Genomic DNA, 17,068 nt, shown 5'->3' on the forward strand with positions numbered 1-17,068 from the left:
TCCACGTACTCTCATCCTCCAGCAGGTCCACCCAAACTGGCTCACGTGGCAGCCGGCAGAGTTGTGAGAGAGAGAACAGAGCACACAAGGCCTTTTGAGATCTAACTTGGAGCTGCAATATCAGTTCTGCTGCATTTAAAAAATTTTTATTTTTATGCAAGTATACTTGATTTACAATATTTTATTAGTTTTATGTGTACAGCAAAGTGATTCAGTTATATGTATTTTTTTCAGATTATTTTCCATTATGGGTTATTATAAGATATTGAATATAGTTCCCTGTGCTATACAATAAATCCTTGTTGCTTATCCATTTTATGTACAGTAGTTTGTATCTGTTAATCCCATACTCCTAATTTGTCCCTCCCCTCCCCTCCCATCTTCCCCTTTGGTAACCACAGTTTGTTTTCTGTGTCTGTGAGTCTGTTTCTGTTTTGTATATAGATTCATTTGTATTAGTTTTTAGATTCCACGTATAAGTGATAACATAATGGTATTTGTCTTTCTCTGTCTGACTTATTTCACTAAGCATAATATTCTCTAGGTCCATCCATGTTGCTACAAATGGCATTACTGTATTTCGTTATTTTTTATGGCTGAGTAATATTCCACTGTAAAGATATACCACATCTTTATCCCTTCCTCTGTTGATGGACATTTAGGCTGCTTCTATGTCTTGGCTATTGTAAATAGTGCCGCTGTGAACATTGAGGTACATGTATCTTTTCTAATAAGAGTTTTCTCCGTATATATGCCCAGGAGTGGGATCGCTGGACCATATAGTAGTTCTATTTTTTGTTTTTTAAGTAACCTCCATGCTGTTTTCCATAGTGGCTGCACTAATTTACATTCCCAACCAACAGTGTAGGAGGCTTCCCTTCTCTCCACACCCTCTTCAGCATTTATTGTTTGTGGATTTTTTGATGACAGCCATTTTGACTGGTGTTAGGTGATATCTCATTGTAGTTTTGATTTGCATTTCTCTGATAATTAGTGATGCACCAGTGGGCCATCTGTATGCCTTCTCTGGAGAAATGTCTATTTAGATCTTCTGCCCATTTTTTGATTGGGTTGCTTGTTTGTTTGTTTGTTTCTTTTGTTATTGAGTTGTATGAGCTGTTTGTATATTTTTTTTATTAACCCCTTGTCAGTCACATCAGTTGTAAATGTTTTCTCCCATTCCATAGGTTATCTTTTTGTTTTGTTGCTGGTTTCCTTTGCTGTGCAAAAGCTCTTAAGTTTGATTAGGTCCCATTTGTTTATTTTTGCAGTTCTGGTGCATTTTCATTGGTCAATGCAAGAGACAATCCTAGCCCAGAATCAAGATACAGGGAAGGGCTTCCCTGGTAGCACAGTGGTTAAGAATCTGCCTGCCAATGCAGGGGACATGGGTTCGAGCCCTGGTCCGGGAAGATCCCACATGCCGTGAAGCAATTAAGCCCGTGTACCATAACTACTGAGCCCGCAAGCCACAACTATTGAAGCCCGCACACCTAGAGCCCGTGCTCTGCAACAAGAGAAGCCACCACAATGAGAAGCCCAAGCACAGCAACGAAGACCCAATGCAGCCAAAATTAAATAAATAAAATTTTAAAAAATGTTTAATCATAATAAAAAAAAGTAAAGGAGGCATACAAATATGATGATTCCTTTATTTCTGGCATGTTGTTCATAAACTGTCAGCTTTGAAGATTTTTTAGTATGCATTTTGAAGGGAGAGGCAGATTAAATATGACTTCAGTTGAAAATTAGGAGGAAAAGCTCTATAAGAAAAAAAACAATGAACTTACCTACATCATTCATAAGAGCTCTGTTGGCAAGAAAAGTATATATACAATGGCATTATGTCAAGGACAATATACTGGAATAGGAACTAGCAAAAGTTACATCATTTAATATGACCCTAATGAACTGGATTCAGATTCTAGAATTCAGTCAAAGAGAAGTACCTAGAGATCTAGTGTTTTCTGTTCACAATGGAAAAACAATCTCCGAATAGATCTTGGTTAATATTTATTAAACGTCAGAGTCAGATACCGTTCTAAGAGTTTTACACGTATTAACTCACGTCATTCTTCCAACAACCTTGTGACTCAGGGACTATCATCACCTTCATTTTACAGGTGAGAACGCTAGACACGGAAAGACCGGCCAAGATCCCATCGCTAAATGTACCAGGATGCAAACCCAGTGATCTAGATCAAGATTCCAAATGTGGAATCTAGAGTTCACTTTCAGAAATGAAAAGTTGCATCTCTAATAATTCACACAGTCATTCACTAGCAGAATCCTAAGATATTGGAGACCTAGCCCTACATCATTCTTCTCAATATCAGATCTAACCTGTGACAGTGTGCAGATGCCCTAAGACATCTTTTCATTTTCAAGACAACTTGTAGCCAAGGGTAAACTCTTTTATTTAGAAGACTCACCTCAGGTAAACAAAGCATATTCAGTACAAGGTATCTCCATTCACTGGTTAGGCAGTTTATATTTGATTTACTGTGGCTGCAAGCACAGCATTGACTCTCAGAGCTCTCTTTTCTTGAACAGGTAGGTAATTAGCTTTAAAACATTTGCCTCGTATAATGGAGCATGACTGTTTTCCTTCTGTGATTTTCTGAGTTCTAGACCTTCTCTTTTTTTTTTTTTTTAACATCTTTATTGGAGTATAATTGCTTTACAATGGTGTGTTAGCTTCTGCTGTATAACATAGTGAATCAGCTATACGTATACATATATCCCCATATCCCCGTCCCTCTTGCGTCTCCCTCCCTCCCTCCCTCCTTCCATGCCATCCCATTATGATACTTCCTATGACTGCCCGTTGGTTTTGTCTAGCCCTCTAATAGGAGCAGTAATTTTTTTCATTTAATAACCTTCGAGGATAGTAATACTGGTGCCTTGCACGCTGTACAAAATAGAGTGAGAGCTTAATGAATGAGAATGGAATAGAAAGAAGGAAAGAAGGAGGAAGAAGAAGAAAAATAAGAAGTTGGAGTGGGAGCTCTAGGGCATCTTGCCAAAGACTCCCTGATCCAGAGACTTCATTCTGGCCTGACATTGACTTGAAGTTCACTTACCAGGGGAAGGCCAGGACCTCTAGGCTCGAACCTTGTGAAAATTCTCTCCAGTGTCTGCACTTTGCCAAAGTCGAATGGAATGGCACCTAGCAGAATCACTGTCTGCCTGACCTGTTATGACCTTGCATGTGAAGGGGAACTTTTTTAGGTGGTGCAGATACAAAGGGAGAGTGAGCCCCAGGCGATGTGGCCAGGTAAATATAGAGTGGCACTTTGAAAAATGCAATCTTGGCTGCTCCAAGTGTCTGAAAAGGCCTGCCTGTCACTGCCAAGGGCAAAGGATCAGCTTTTTCTGGACTGTGTGAGAATTCAAGGACCTATATGGAATTGAAACAGATCATCTGTAACTTATCCCTAGAAAATCATCACAGCTAATTATGGACATGTTGCCTCCCGGCTTAATTTCTCTGCGGTGGCCATAGAACCGTTTTTATCACTGTTTTGCAGCAGCCCTGGAAGCAGGGCTAATACGGTCTTATAGACAAAGAACTGGGAGCCAGTGTTTAGTGCCCCCAAGAATCCCTTCAGATCTCAGGGGAAGAGGCTGTCGCTAGGGGAAAAGAAATAATGTCACATGAAATATGGGCTTTGTCACAAAATGATAGGCCACAGCAAAGAGAGGGCAGAATGTTCTTAATGGCACTAAATTGCCTGGAAGCCGGTAAAGCAAATTCTTCACCTGCCGAAGCTGCTCTGGGCCATCAGGCATCGCTCTGTGAGGCCCCTTTAGGTAAGGGTAGAAAGTGGAAATTGACAGGGAATCATTTCCCTACAATTTACAGCTTTTACCGCCTAGCATATCACGCACCTCTTACCCCAAAAGCCAGGGGAAACCAGTGGCTTAGTTGAAGCCAAGGAGGTGAGCTTCCTCAGTGGCCCCAGTGGACCATTTGGGCCAGAGGATAAAGAGAACAGCCTGAGTGGAAACTGGATGGCGTCCAAGTATCTTCACCAAGATAGATGAAGCTTGCTTATCATAAAAATTAAAAACATATGCTGCATGCATCGAAGCTTATATCACCGCACTAAATTATGTGCAAAGACATTTGCACAGACTGTGAGATAAAAACACAGCTACGGAAGGCAGGATTTTGTAACAGGGAAGAGCTAAATCGGACTCCATGTTCAATCTGTATCTTTGACTTTAAGCTTTGCTTTTCTTTGCTTTTGTTATTATAATCATACATAATGGCCTGCCTCAGGGAACCCTGCCCCTCTGCCTGAAAGTTAAACTAAAGAGCCTCTGTTCAGCCCACAGGGAGACACTCTGACCCCGTGCACCTGTGGATGGCTGCAAGAAAGAAGAAATTAACACACCCCCTGCCGGAGGCTGGCCATTCCAGGGGATGTTTGCAAAACTTATGGCCTTTTTACTTTACTTCCTCACCCCCTCCCCCTCTCTGTGCTATAAAAGAAACTGGCATCCAGACCCCCGATAAGATGGTCTTTTTGAGACTCTAGTCTGCGTCTTCTCAGTCTGCCAGCTTTCCGAATAAGGTCGTATTCCCTACCTCAACGCCACGTCTCCGATTCATTGGCCTGTCGTGCGGCGCGCACAGCGAGCCTGGACTCGGTAATAATTTCACTGTGGCACGAGCTCGGGTGTCTGGAGTCTTCACTTCAAATCCATCTGCATCACTCATGATCGGGGTGACACTGGGCCAGTTACTTAACTTCTATGCCTCATGTGAAAAAGAGAGACAATAAGAGTGGTCATTCCTGGGGTTGTTCTGAAGATCAAGTGAATCGATAACACGCAAAGTGCTCAGAAACAGGTCCAGCACATAAGAAATGGTTGGTAAATAGCTGGTGATGAATGCAGAAAGCACAGGGTAATTTAGGACCTTAGGTGTGCAGAATGGTACAGACGGGGACAGTCAGAGAAGGAAATAGCATTTCCTACAGTCACCCGTGAACAGAGGCCAGGGCCAGCTGTCCAGAGGCGCCCTGGCCTCCCTTGGGCAAGCATAACCAGATTCTGAGGGGCACCAGGGCACTGGGTGAGCTCGGCAAAGCGTCCCTCTTCTTCGCATGAACAGATCAGGCTGTCTGATGTACTGAGCCATAACTTGCTATGACCTGGTTCCTTCCTCCTGGAGAACTTCAAGGAGCTGGTGGGGGGCAAGCCCGAGGATGCCAAAGTTCAGGTGTTTAGGGGCCTAGTGACTGCCCAGAAGGGATGGGGCAGGTACCTGCCAGGTTTCTGACTCGGGACCAAATGTCAAAATTTTTGAGCAGTTTTCCTAAGCGTGTGTCAAGTGCTTCCCTCCAGGTGTCAGGCTCCGGGGGACAGCAGTGCTGGAGGTCTGAGGGCCCTCGGGGACACAGTCTGGCTGTGCAGATGAGCCCTTACCAGGAGCATAGTGAGGCTGATGTGTCCCCGTGGGCACTGCGGGGCTGAAGGAATTCATGTCCCTGCAAGAGGGGGTGGGGGGTTGCCGATTGTTTTGTACCTTCCAGAAGGAAAATCGGATGGAACAAGGGAGTTAATGATCCCTCCTGGCAGAGAGGCTGCTTTCATTCAGGGAAAGAGTGTCTGGAAAGGTAGGATAAGGAGCCTGAATAGAATTACAAAGGCATGAACCCTAAGGACATCCTTCCATTCACTCACTCAACAAATACTTATTCAGAGCTGACTATTCAAAAGGCACTGGGATAGGTACTCTTGTGGCTCAAATTTTCTTTGGCAAGATCTTCAACGTCTAAAAACAGTCACCAGTAAAGGCACAGCCAACAGCCAGGAAGTCCTGGAGCGATCAGGGTGATGGTATCTCTGGGGAAGGCTTCTTGGAAGAGGTACTTTGAGACACCGAATTTCCATTTTCTAGGCCTATTACTTGGAAAGAGGTATATATACCAGGTGATTCACTAATAGATCTCAAAGTCTACTCCACATAACCCTATTGACAAGGCAATTTTTTCTGCCACATCTCTGAAGTTTGCTAAGCTCCCCCTTGGGAGAGGATCTCAGAAAAGAGGGCAGGGGTTGTCAGGATCGGTTAAGAACTGAATTATCACCAGCTCCTCCTGTGACACAGGATCTTGACTCTCCAGGGAACTCAGTGATCAAGGGCAGGTGACAGCTGTGCTAAGGAGACAGCATTGTTGCACTGGGCCCACCATCCATCACGGCAAGATGCTGTCATCTGAAAAACATGCACAGCCTAAAAGTTGAGAATTATGTTTTATTCGGCGGACATTCTGAGGACTTCAAGCCTGGGACACAGCATCTCAGGTAACTCTGAGGGGCTGCTCTGAAGAAGCAAGGGGGGAGCCAGGATATAGAGGAGTTTTTGCAACAAAACCCAGGTAGTTGGAACATCAAAAGATTATTCTTAATTAAAGAAAAACCAGACATCTCATGTTAATGAATTTAGCACTTTGTATGGGAAGATGTAAGAGTCTGGGCTCATTAAAATCGTTCCTTTGATACGCACCTTAACTATTTAACGCTGGCATCCTGCTTTTCTCCATCCTGAATCCCTTCAGGGTGCACAGCTGGGGGTGACTGCAGTGGCTGAGGGCTTGGCAGTGGGCAGCCTGTTTGTCTCCATCTTGAGTTCCTTTAGGGGTCACTATCCGGGTGGCTGTAAGGTGATGGCTTGATGGCTGCAACAGCCTTTGTTTACTGATACGGCAGGCAATATTTTTCATTCACAATACTTTATCACAGCAATCCCTCTACTGGGCATATACCCAGAGAAATCCATAATTCAAAAAGACACATGAACCCCAATGTTCACTGCAGCACTGTTTACAGTAGTCAGGTCATGGAAGCAACCTAAATGCCCATTGACAGACGAATGGATAAAGAAGATGTGGTATGTATATACAATGGAATATTACTCAGCCATAAAAAGGAACAAAATTGGGTCATTTGTAGAGACGTGGATGGATCTAGAGACTGTCATACAGAGTGAATTAAGTCAGAAAGAGAAAAACAAATATCGTATATTAACGGACATATGTGGAATCTAGAAAAATGGTACAGATGAACTGGTTTGCAAGGCAGAAATAGAGACACAGACGTAGAGAACAAACGTATGGACACCAAGTGGGGGAAAGCAGCGGGGGGGTGGTGATGAATTGGGAGATTGGGATTGACATGTATACACTAATATGTATAAAATGGATGACTAATAAGAACCTGCTGTATAAAATAATAATAATAAAATTAAATTTAAAACAAAGATGTGGCACATATATACAATGGAATATTACTCAGCCATAAAAAGAAATGAAATTGAGTTATTTGTAGTGAGGTGGATGGACCTAGAGTCTGTCATACAGAGTGAAGTAAGTCAGAAAGAAAAAAACAAATACTGTATGCTAACACATAAATGTGGACTCTAAAAAAAAAATGGTTCTGATGAACCCAGGGGCAGGACAGGAATAAAGATGCAGATGTAGAGAATGGACTTGAGGACACAGGGAGGGGGAAGGGTAAGCTGGGACCAAGTGAGAGAGTGGCATGGACATATATACACTACCAAATGTAAAATAGATAGCTAGTGAGAAGCAGCTGCATAGCACAGGGAGATCAGCTCGGTGCTTTGTGACCACCTAGAGGGGTGGGATAGGGAGGGTGGGAGGGAGACACAAGAGGGAGGAGATATGGGGATATATGTATACGTATAGCTGATTCACTTTGTTATACAGCAGAAACTAACACAACATTGTAAAGCAATTATACTCCAATAAAGATGTTAAAAAAAAAATTATATTGTGTTTTTCTTCCCTCTATCTGCTCCCCCCTCCCACTATCAAGTAAGCAGCCAGGCTTTGGAATCTCTTGCCTCAGAGAGGGGCGTGCATTGCAAAGCAAGAGCAGCCTCAAATCAAGGCTCTTCCCGTGTCCCTGGATGTGCCTGAGGAGAGGAGAGGGTGAGGGTGCTTTTGAGAAGCAGGAGGACCTTCGCCAGATGCTCTGGTAACAGCTGTGAAAGGGGACATCACCTCTGGGAGAATGACTGAATGATCCCCAGGGGAAATCAGATCCAGCTCTGCAGCTCCCACTTTTGCCAAAATCTCTGCCTTCTCCAGCCTGGCCAGCAAGTGGCAAAACCTCTGGATAAGAATGAACCACGTATGATAATCTCTAGGTCCATCCACGTTGCTGCAAATGGCATTATTTCATTCTTTTTTATGGTTCCAATTTCTCCACATCCTTTCTAACACTTGTTTTCTGGTTTTTGGTAGTAGCCGTCCTAATGGGTATGAGCTACTTCACTGTGGTTTTGATTTGCATTTCCCTGATGATTAGCGACGTTGAGCATCTTTTCATGTGTTTTTTGGCCATCTGTACGTCTTCTTTGGAGAAATATCTCTTCAAGTCCTTCATACCTTTTTTAATGGGGTTGTTGTTTTTTTGTTGTTTTTGGGTAACATGTTTTTGTTTGATAACTGTCTTGTCCGAAGATTCTTCTTATCAAAAATGCAGATGGCAAATATCACACTATTCTCAAAATCATCCCTCCCTGTCATGCTTCCTTTGGCCCTGGAATAAACCTCAACACCATGGTCATCTTGTGTCTTTATTTTTAATTAATTTTTTTTATTGGAATATAGTTGATTTACAATGTTGTGTTAGTTTCTGCTGTACAGCAAAGTGAATCAGCTATACATACACCTATATCCACTCTCTTCCAGACTCCATTCCCATCTAGGTCATTACAGAGCACCAAATAGAGTTCCCTGTGCTCTACAGTAGGTTCTTATTAGTTACCTTTTATATACAGTAGTGTGTATATGTCAATTCCAATCTCCCAATTTACCCCCCCTTTTCCCCTTTAGTAACCCTAAGTTTGTTTTCTACATCTGTGACCCAATTTCTGTTTTGTAAATAGGTTCACTACAAGAGTCCACAGATAAGTGGTATCATATGATATTTGTCCTTCTCTGTCTGACTTACTTCACTCAGTATGACAATCTCTAGGTCCATCCATGTTGCTGCAAATGGCATTAGTTCATTCTTTTTTATGGCTGAGTAATATTCCATTGTATATATGTACCACATCTTCTTTATCCATTCATCTGTTGATGGACATTTAGGTTGTTTCCATGTCTTGGCTATTGTGAATAGTGCTGCAATGAACGTTGGGGTGCATGTATCCTTTTTCAAATTATGGTTTTCTCCAGACCTATGTCCAGGAGTGTGATTGCTGGATCATATGGTAGCTCTATTCTTAGTTTTTTAAGGGCCTCTTGTGTCTTAAGATGACTCATTTTCTCAAGCAGCTTCTTTTTGCATCATGTAAATAAACCCCTTCAGGGCCCCAACCACCAGCCTTTTACAACTCTGTCGGACATGGCTGCATCCTCCAAGGGACACCTTTTAGGATTAAAATGGTAACCCTACTACAACTACATTTTCCAGAAAACAATAAGAACAACACAAACTTTCCTCCCACTGCAAGTATTACCAACGTGTAAGTGCTGGTGCCCACCTGGCTCACGAGCAGCGCTGATGACCAAGGATGCCCTGGCCTTCGGTCTTCCCCACGCCCTGGACTGAGCTGGGCTGTGTTCGCCAGCATCATCCTTGGTCTCCACTAGGGGGCATCGCAAGGGCCTCTCTGGGAAAGAAGGACTCAGGCCTCAAGCCGCTGCCGAGCACGCAGTCTTACCTCCTGCCAGACAGACAGAAATAAACAAATAAACAGCACACCTGCTGGCTACAGAGCTGGAAGGGTGAGAGCTGAATAATGCCATCTATCTACCTCGACCTTAAGATGAAAAAGCACCTTACTGAGGAGTTTCTATTCCTCCAACAGAGTTCACTGTAATTCTTGTGGATTCTATGTAAAGTAAAAGTAATTGTTTTTGTGCAGAAGACATACCACTCAAATATTGTGATTTGAGAGTCACCCCCAACTCCCCATCTCTCTGAAATAGTTACTCAATTTACCTCTCCCGTTCGCCTGAAGACTCCCCCGTTAGTGCTGTCTCCAACACTAAAAAGCATCATAACTTGAGTCAGTACGAGCCTTCCTTCCTCTGGGCAGCTTTCCCTGCCTCCCCAAGCTGGTTTGGGGGCTCACCTTCCGGTCTCATCATTCCCCACGGATACCTCTGTCACCGCACCCTGGAGCATGTCACCTCCCCACGCTAGACCTTGTGTTCCTTCAGGGCAGTAACTGGGTTTTATTCACCTTTGATTCAGAGTGCCTGGTTCATAGTAGAACCAAAAGAGGTGCTCAGAAGAATTTGTCCTGGACTTCCCTGGTGGTGCAGTGGTTAAGAATCTGCCTGCCAATGCAGGGACACGGGTTCGAGCCCTGGTCCGGGAAGATCCCACATGCCGTGGAGCAACTAAGCCCGTGTGCCACAACTACTGAGCCTGCGCTCTAGAGCTTGTGAGCCACAACTACTGAGCCCGTGTGCCACAACTACTGAGCCTGTGTGCCACAACTACTGAGCCCACATGCCACAACTACTGAAGCCCATGCGCCTAGAGCCCGTGCTCCGCAACGAGAAGCCACTGCAATGAGAAGCCCGTGCACCGCAATGAAGAGTAGCCCCCTCTCGCCGCAACTATAGAAAGCCCACGCGCTGGAATGAAGACCCAATGCAGCCATAAATAAATAAGTAAATAAATAAACAAACAAATAAATTAATTAAATAAAAAAAGAATTTGTCCTATGAATGAATGAAAGCAACACTCTCCTGCTAATAACCATTATTACGTCAGCACATCCGACACGTTTACCAATCAGGGGGCCTCTGGAGAGAGATGGGGAGGTGTGAGTTCTGAGACATCAGGTGAGGGTGGCCATGTGTTCCTTTCGTGGAGGAACCCGTGCTTCCCCTTGTAGTGGACGTAGCTGTCCCCCAGGGGCCTTTCCCCGGGCAACGCTTTGGCATCTGTGCATCTTTAGTGTAGCCTTGTTCCTGTGCACCTGGCATGCGTCCTGTTAAAATGAACGGCTCTGGAACCCGTGGAGTCGTGGGATCAGCTTTTCAGCTGCAGCGGGAGATGAAGGCACGCGGAGGAGAAGTGTTCTCTTCGACAGACACTCAGGGTAATTACCAGCAGCCGTAGGTGGAGATGTGTCACATAACCCAATACATGTGACAAGCCTGCCCTTTTTTCAGGTGATATTGAAGAGTTTTTGCCCAAGCACAGGATATGAGGGATAAAGTGCATTTGTAGTTAAAACAAAAAGTGTTATGGATAAAACCTTTGAGCAATGAACGATGGTCAAAGTCACAGTCATCGAGCTTCTGCTGGATATGAACACACGTGGGTAAAGGAAAGCTTAAGAGATTAGTTGGGGATGGGAGGTAGGTGGGGAGATTCTCAGAATCTCTGAAGGGTACATGTGGGAACTATATACAGTTATTAAATGAAGTATTATAAAAATGCCTCTATATTTGAGGGTTGGTGAGTGATACAAGACATAAGCATATAAATAAAATTCTGATACCTGTGCGAATTCAGGGAGCTTCTCCTCCTATCTCTAGTATAATTTCACAACCCTATTATGTTGGGGCCACCCCTGAACAGTGCTCCTGTTGTAGTAACAGTATGGTAACTTACTTTTAAAATTCTTTAGAATAAAGATGTGATATCTGTGCAAATTAGCTCTCATCTGGACCTGAGCTCCTGATCCATCAGCTATAAATCAGAGGTTCCCAGAAATCCCTCCGGGGGTTCAATTAATTTGCTAGAGCAGCTTGCAGAACTCAGGAAGTTCACTTACCATTTACCAGTTTATTATAAAATGGTATGATGAAGGATCCAGGTGGACATCCAGGTGGAGACATGCATCGGGCCAGGTATGTGGGCAGGGGCGCGGAGATTACCATGCCCTCTCTTGAGTTCGCCATGCTCCCCTCACCTCCACATGTTCACCAACCTGGAAGTTTGCCAAACTCCATACTTCGGGGATTTTTATGGAGCCTTCCTCATGCAGGCATGGTCAATCATTAACTTCTTTTCCAGCCTTTCTTCCCCTTCTGGAGATTGGAGGTGGGGCTGAAAATTTCTAGCTTCTAATGCTGGCTTGGTCCTTCCGGTGACAAACCCCTATCCAGGAGCCCACCTAGAGTCACCTCATTAGAACATAGACATTATCTGGGACTTCCCTGGTGATCCACTGGCTAAGACTCCGACTCTGCGCTCCCAATGCAGGGGGCCCAAGTTCAACCCCTGGCCAGGGAACTAGATCCCACATGCCGCAACTGAGAGTTTGCATGCCGCAACTAAAGGTCCTGTGTGCCGCAACTAAGACCCGGCACAGCTAAATAAATAAGTAAATAAATGGGGAAAAAAACAAACATAGACATTATCACCCAGGAAATTCCAAGGGGTTTAGGAACCCTGTGTCAGGAACCCAGGTCAGAGACTAAATATAAGAACAAAAGATGCTCCTAGTGGTCTTATTACTTAGGGTTTTAAGAGCTCTGTGCCAGGAACCAGGGGAAGAGATCAATATATATATTTTCTATTATTTCACAAGTGCCATGAGCTCACTTCATGGAAAACGCTCTCTTTAATCCAACCATTTCTCTCAAAACTGCTTAATTTCCTTCTAGTAGCATTTCTAGATCTGTTTGTTTGTTTGGCATAAAATACTGTACTAAATAATTAGTGAATGTCTTTTGTGGTCATTTGAGGGTGTGAGGGTGGAAGTGGACAACTGCGAGGTGTCTGAAGCCCTTAAAAATCAATCCCTTGGGAATTCCTTGGTGGTGCAGTGGTTAAGAATCCGCCTGCCAATGCAGGGGACACGGGTTCGAGCCCTGGTCCGGGAAGATCCCACATGCCGCGGAACAACTAAGCCTGTGAATCACAACTACTGAGCCTGCGCTCTAGAGCCCACGAACCACAGCTACTGAGCCCGCGAGCCTAGAACCCGTGTTCCACAACAAGAGAAGCCATCGCAATGAGAAGCCTGCTCACTGCAACAAAGAGTAGCGCACTCTCTCTGCAACTAGAGAAAGCCCGCATGCAGCAACGAAGACCCAATGCAGCCAGAAATAAATAAATAAATTAAATAAATTAAAAAAAAAAAAATTTTTTTTGGCCGTGCCACGCAGCATGTGGGATCTTAGTTCCCCGACCAGGGATAGAACCTGCACTACCTGCATTGGAAACGTGGAGTCTTAACCACCGGACCACCAAGGAAGTCCCTCATCTTCTTAAGCTTAACAACTTCTTTCTCCTCTTTCCCACATCTGATAATTGGGTTGGGAAGGACGGTGGGCCAGGAGAAAAAGAAAAGGAGTCTATTGTCTCATATGACACTGTTGTAAAATAACTCAGACATGATGTATGTGGACGTGGGTCTCCTGCGTGTACTGTAGCTCCTCTCTTCCACATACTGTGTGTTCAGCCAGCCTGTAGAAAATATAAGGCACTCTCAAAATTGGTCTATTAATTTGAAAGCACATTGACATACAAGCCAAAAAATAATGATGTTGTACAATTTCAGCCTGGATAATATCCTTCACAAATCAAGGGTAATTTCTAAAATAACATAGTTACAGGATTTATAGATTTGATTTCACTAGTAGCATACAAGTTACTTACTAAGCAGGTGATAGAATTTCTATTTGATACAGTCTGCTGCATGAAAAGAACAAAGCATAACCTCTGCAGCACTCAGAATAATAGATCATTAACTGTGATATAACCTCTGCAATGAATTAATAATAAATGCAATCATAATTTTGATAGTTTGAAGAAAATGTTTTTGATAGCTAAAAATTATTAATAATTTTCAATAATAAACTTAAATGACTTTTGAAAACAGGAAAAAACACTTAATTAAAAAAAAAAAGAGAAGCCCATATTATGGTATATTTATACAATGATACTATGTAGCAATTATGAAGAATTAAAAGGAGTCCAAAATGTAGTGTTAGATGAAAACATCAAGGCTATATAATAACAATCATTATTAACTTTAAAATATACATCTATCCTTACATACACATGATAGATCTACATCTATATCTGTACCTATCTATATACACACACACACACAACTGAAATCTTTCCTTACCTATATATACATATACAAACACACAAATATATATCTAATCCTTACATATAATATACATATACATATACAATATATTTTTTTAAGTGAATAATGGTATTTCTGGGAAGTGATATTGAGAGAGCCAGGAAGCATGGAGAAAGACTTGGAGTTTTTTTTCACTGTACACTCTTCTATGGGTTTAGTTTTTAATATATATGCAAATATGCCTTTTTATAAAGTTTTTTGTTGATCAAAGGCAGAGAGTAGGCAAAATTATGAAGATGACAAAATTTAACTTGCTTAGTTTGAGGACCTAAGGGGGTTTAGTAAAATCGTATTTTGTAATAAAAATAGGCTAGAAAGAAAAAAGAAGAAAGCAAGGAAGGGAAGGTGGGCAGGGAAGAGGAACTGAGGGAGGGAAGGAGGGGAGAGGACTGTGGATGTTCAATGACTGAGTGTGTAAACATATTGTGTATAATCTGACACAAGTATAGTCAGTTCCTCTACAGAAACATAGCAAACTCAGTTATCTTCCTTGACATTACGCAGGTATCAGTAAGACCATTTTAGCGACCACTATGCTTGTAGTCAGGGGATTAGCACCATGAATTGTGTAGTCAAGGAGACCAAGAAGTTATTAATAATTTTATAATACGTTTTCCTTTTTCTCTTCCTCTTCTAAAACCTTTAAATCCATTAGCATAGTAACATGGATTTAATCCCAACACAATGGAGAAATCTGAAATTGCAGCATGAAAGGTGGTTTAATATTGCCTTCTGGGAAGAGAATTTTTTCTTGATTAAAAGCTAGTGATTTAGGATTAAAGTTATAAGATTATTTTTATAGAGCTTTAGAACAAATAAATGTTCTTCTTCAAGACTGAATGTTTTAAAAACATTACACTAGACCACCACTTAGAAGACTGACCTTTGTATCTATCACCAAGAAAGAGAAAATCTCTAGGAAAGCAACTCTCTCGCTCCAAGAAAACTTGCGAACGATTTCATTTGATACTAATAACAATTCAGAACATATCAGACTGTTTCTGTAAAAATCTACGTCATATGAAATTCTTACCATGTTTGTTCATCTGAGTTTGACATTTCTTGGGGGAACGATCAATATTTGGGAGAACTGTAATAAAATCTTTTTTTTTCAGACAAGTTGAACAAATCCACAAAAGACATGAAAGAAGACAAAATGAGTTCATATAAAGACATGAAGTGTCTATTGACAAGCACTATAAATTCACAAAACTAAGGAACTATGATAGGCAAAATACATAGCATGCAAATAACACAGTTTATTAGATTTTTTACCCACAAGACGATGGCCAGCACAAACACAGTTAATGATAAAGTGCTAAAGGAAAACTATGAACGGGAGGCCCAATGATCCTGGTGGCCCGGAATGAAGAATGAAAAGTTTAAGACCCTGATGCAAAGTTAGCTGCTAGTTGACTAGCAACTCATGTGCTACTCATGCAACTGATGTGCTCCACATGCCCATGGTATCTCTCCCTTTAGGAAGAATTGTTTCTTGTTCCTACTAGGGCTCAGGGGCGGTGCTCATCACTGGGACTACAGAAATGCCAGCACTGCCCTTGTCTTCAAGGAACTCCACAGCAAAGTGAGGAAGACAGACAACTAAGCAATTTCCGTATGGCGTTGCTCTGGTCAGTGTTCGGCAGCTGATTACAGAATCCACTACTGCTACCTTAAGTGGGAGGAGACTTATTTCAGGGCGTTACGTGGTTTACAAAATCGCTGGTGGAAGAACTGACTCTGCCTGAGCTTCTGTGACGAGTGTCCCCTGACATTGTAGGGAGCTGTAAGAGCCAAGAGGCTGTCTGAGGAATTGAGGAATTAGCAGGTGCTGGTTCCAAAAACACTCTACCTCTGCCCTGACCTGCACAGCAGAATGGACACTCTGTACCCTGCTTCCCCACCATGTACATTCTGAAGTCGGGGTTCCCTGCTCTCCATTAAGGCTTAGTGGAACTTCAGTGAGGTCTGAAAAGGATATAACATGAGAGAAAGCTTGGGGAGATGGTGAAAGAAGGGAGCAAAGGAGGAGGAGAGGTAGACATTCCCCCTCAGGGCTTTGGTCAACTGTATGTGTGTGTGTTATGGGGGGGGTGTTTAGGGAGGTGAAACTTACGCAGAGGGTGGGAATGGAGGTATTGATGCCTCTGTCCCCACTCAAACTCTGATAAATCATCATCTCTCAAAGTGCCTCTTCACCCGTTGGGGCATGGCCACGTCACCGTGGGAGTATTACCTGCTGCAGCCACGCTTAGCCCCCACAGAGTATGGACAATGAGATGAGAGCCAGATGTCTGACCGTGATGCCAGCGGTGGCGGGGCCAGGTGACCCCACGGCAGACACTGGCAATGGGCCGTCAGGCTCAGGGGCTGGATGGAGGGTGTGACAGAGACTTCGGGACCAGCACCACAGAAACCAAGATGAGGACAAACCAGCCACTGCTGGCCCCGTGGGATTCTGAACAAGCAGGGAGAGATCAGACAGTGAGGAGCTGAGAACCCAGAGTCTACGCCTCCCCCACAGGCTCCCTTACGACATCCCTTCCGTGTGCCTGGCCACCATTTCAGGACCGGAGGCAGGGAACGGGACACGCTATTAGAGAAAGAACATTCTCTTAATGCAAGAAAAACTAGGCACTTATGAGACGATCCCAGCTGTCAGATCAGTTTAAGTTTTAAAACATGAATAAAGTTAAATTTTTATTTATGCCTGGTATGTAGGGCTCAATAGAAAGACTAAAATCGTAGAGGGACTCTGCCTATCTGAATTTCAGCCTTAGTGAAACTATGACCTCACTACAAATATTAAAAAACATTTCATCTCGGTGCCTGGTGCCAAGTATAAGGCATTTTAAGGTGCCTCCCACAAGTATGCACGGACCGTGAAATATAGTTCATTGTAGGAGTGCGTCCTTAACTCCCTGGGCTCAACTGCAGAGAATGAGATTGTAT

The sequence above is a fragment of the Balaenoptera physalus genome (assembly GCF_965194825.1).
Source record: "Balaenoptera physalus genome assembly, chromosome: 14".
Classification (NCBI taxonomy): Eukaryota; Metazoa; Chordata; class Mammalia; order Artiodactyla; family Balaenopteridae; genus Balaenoptera; species Balaenoptera physalus.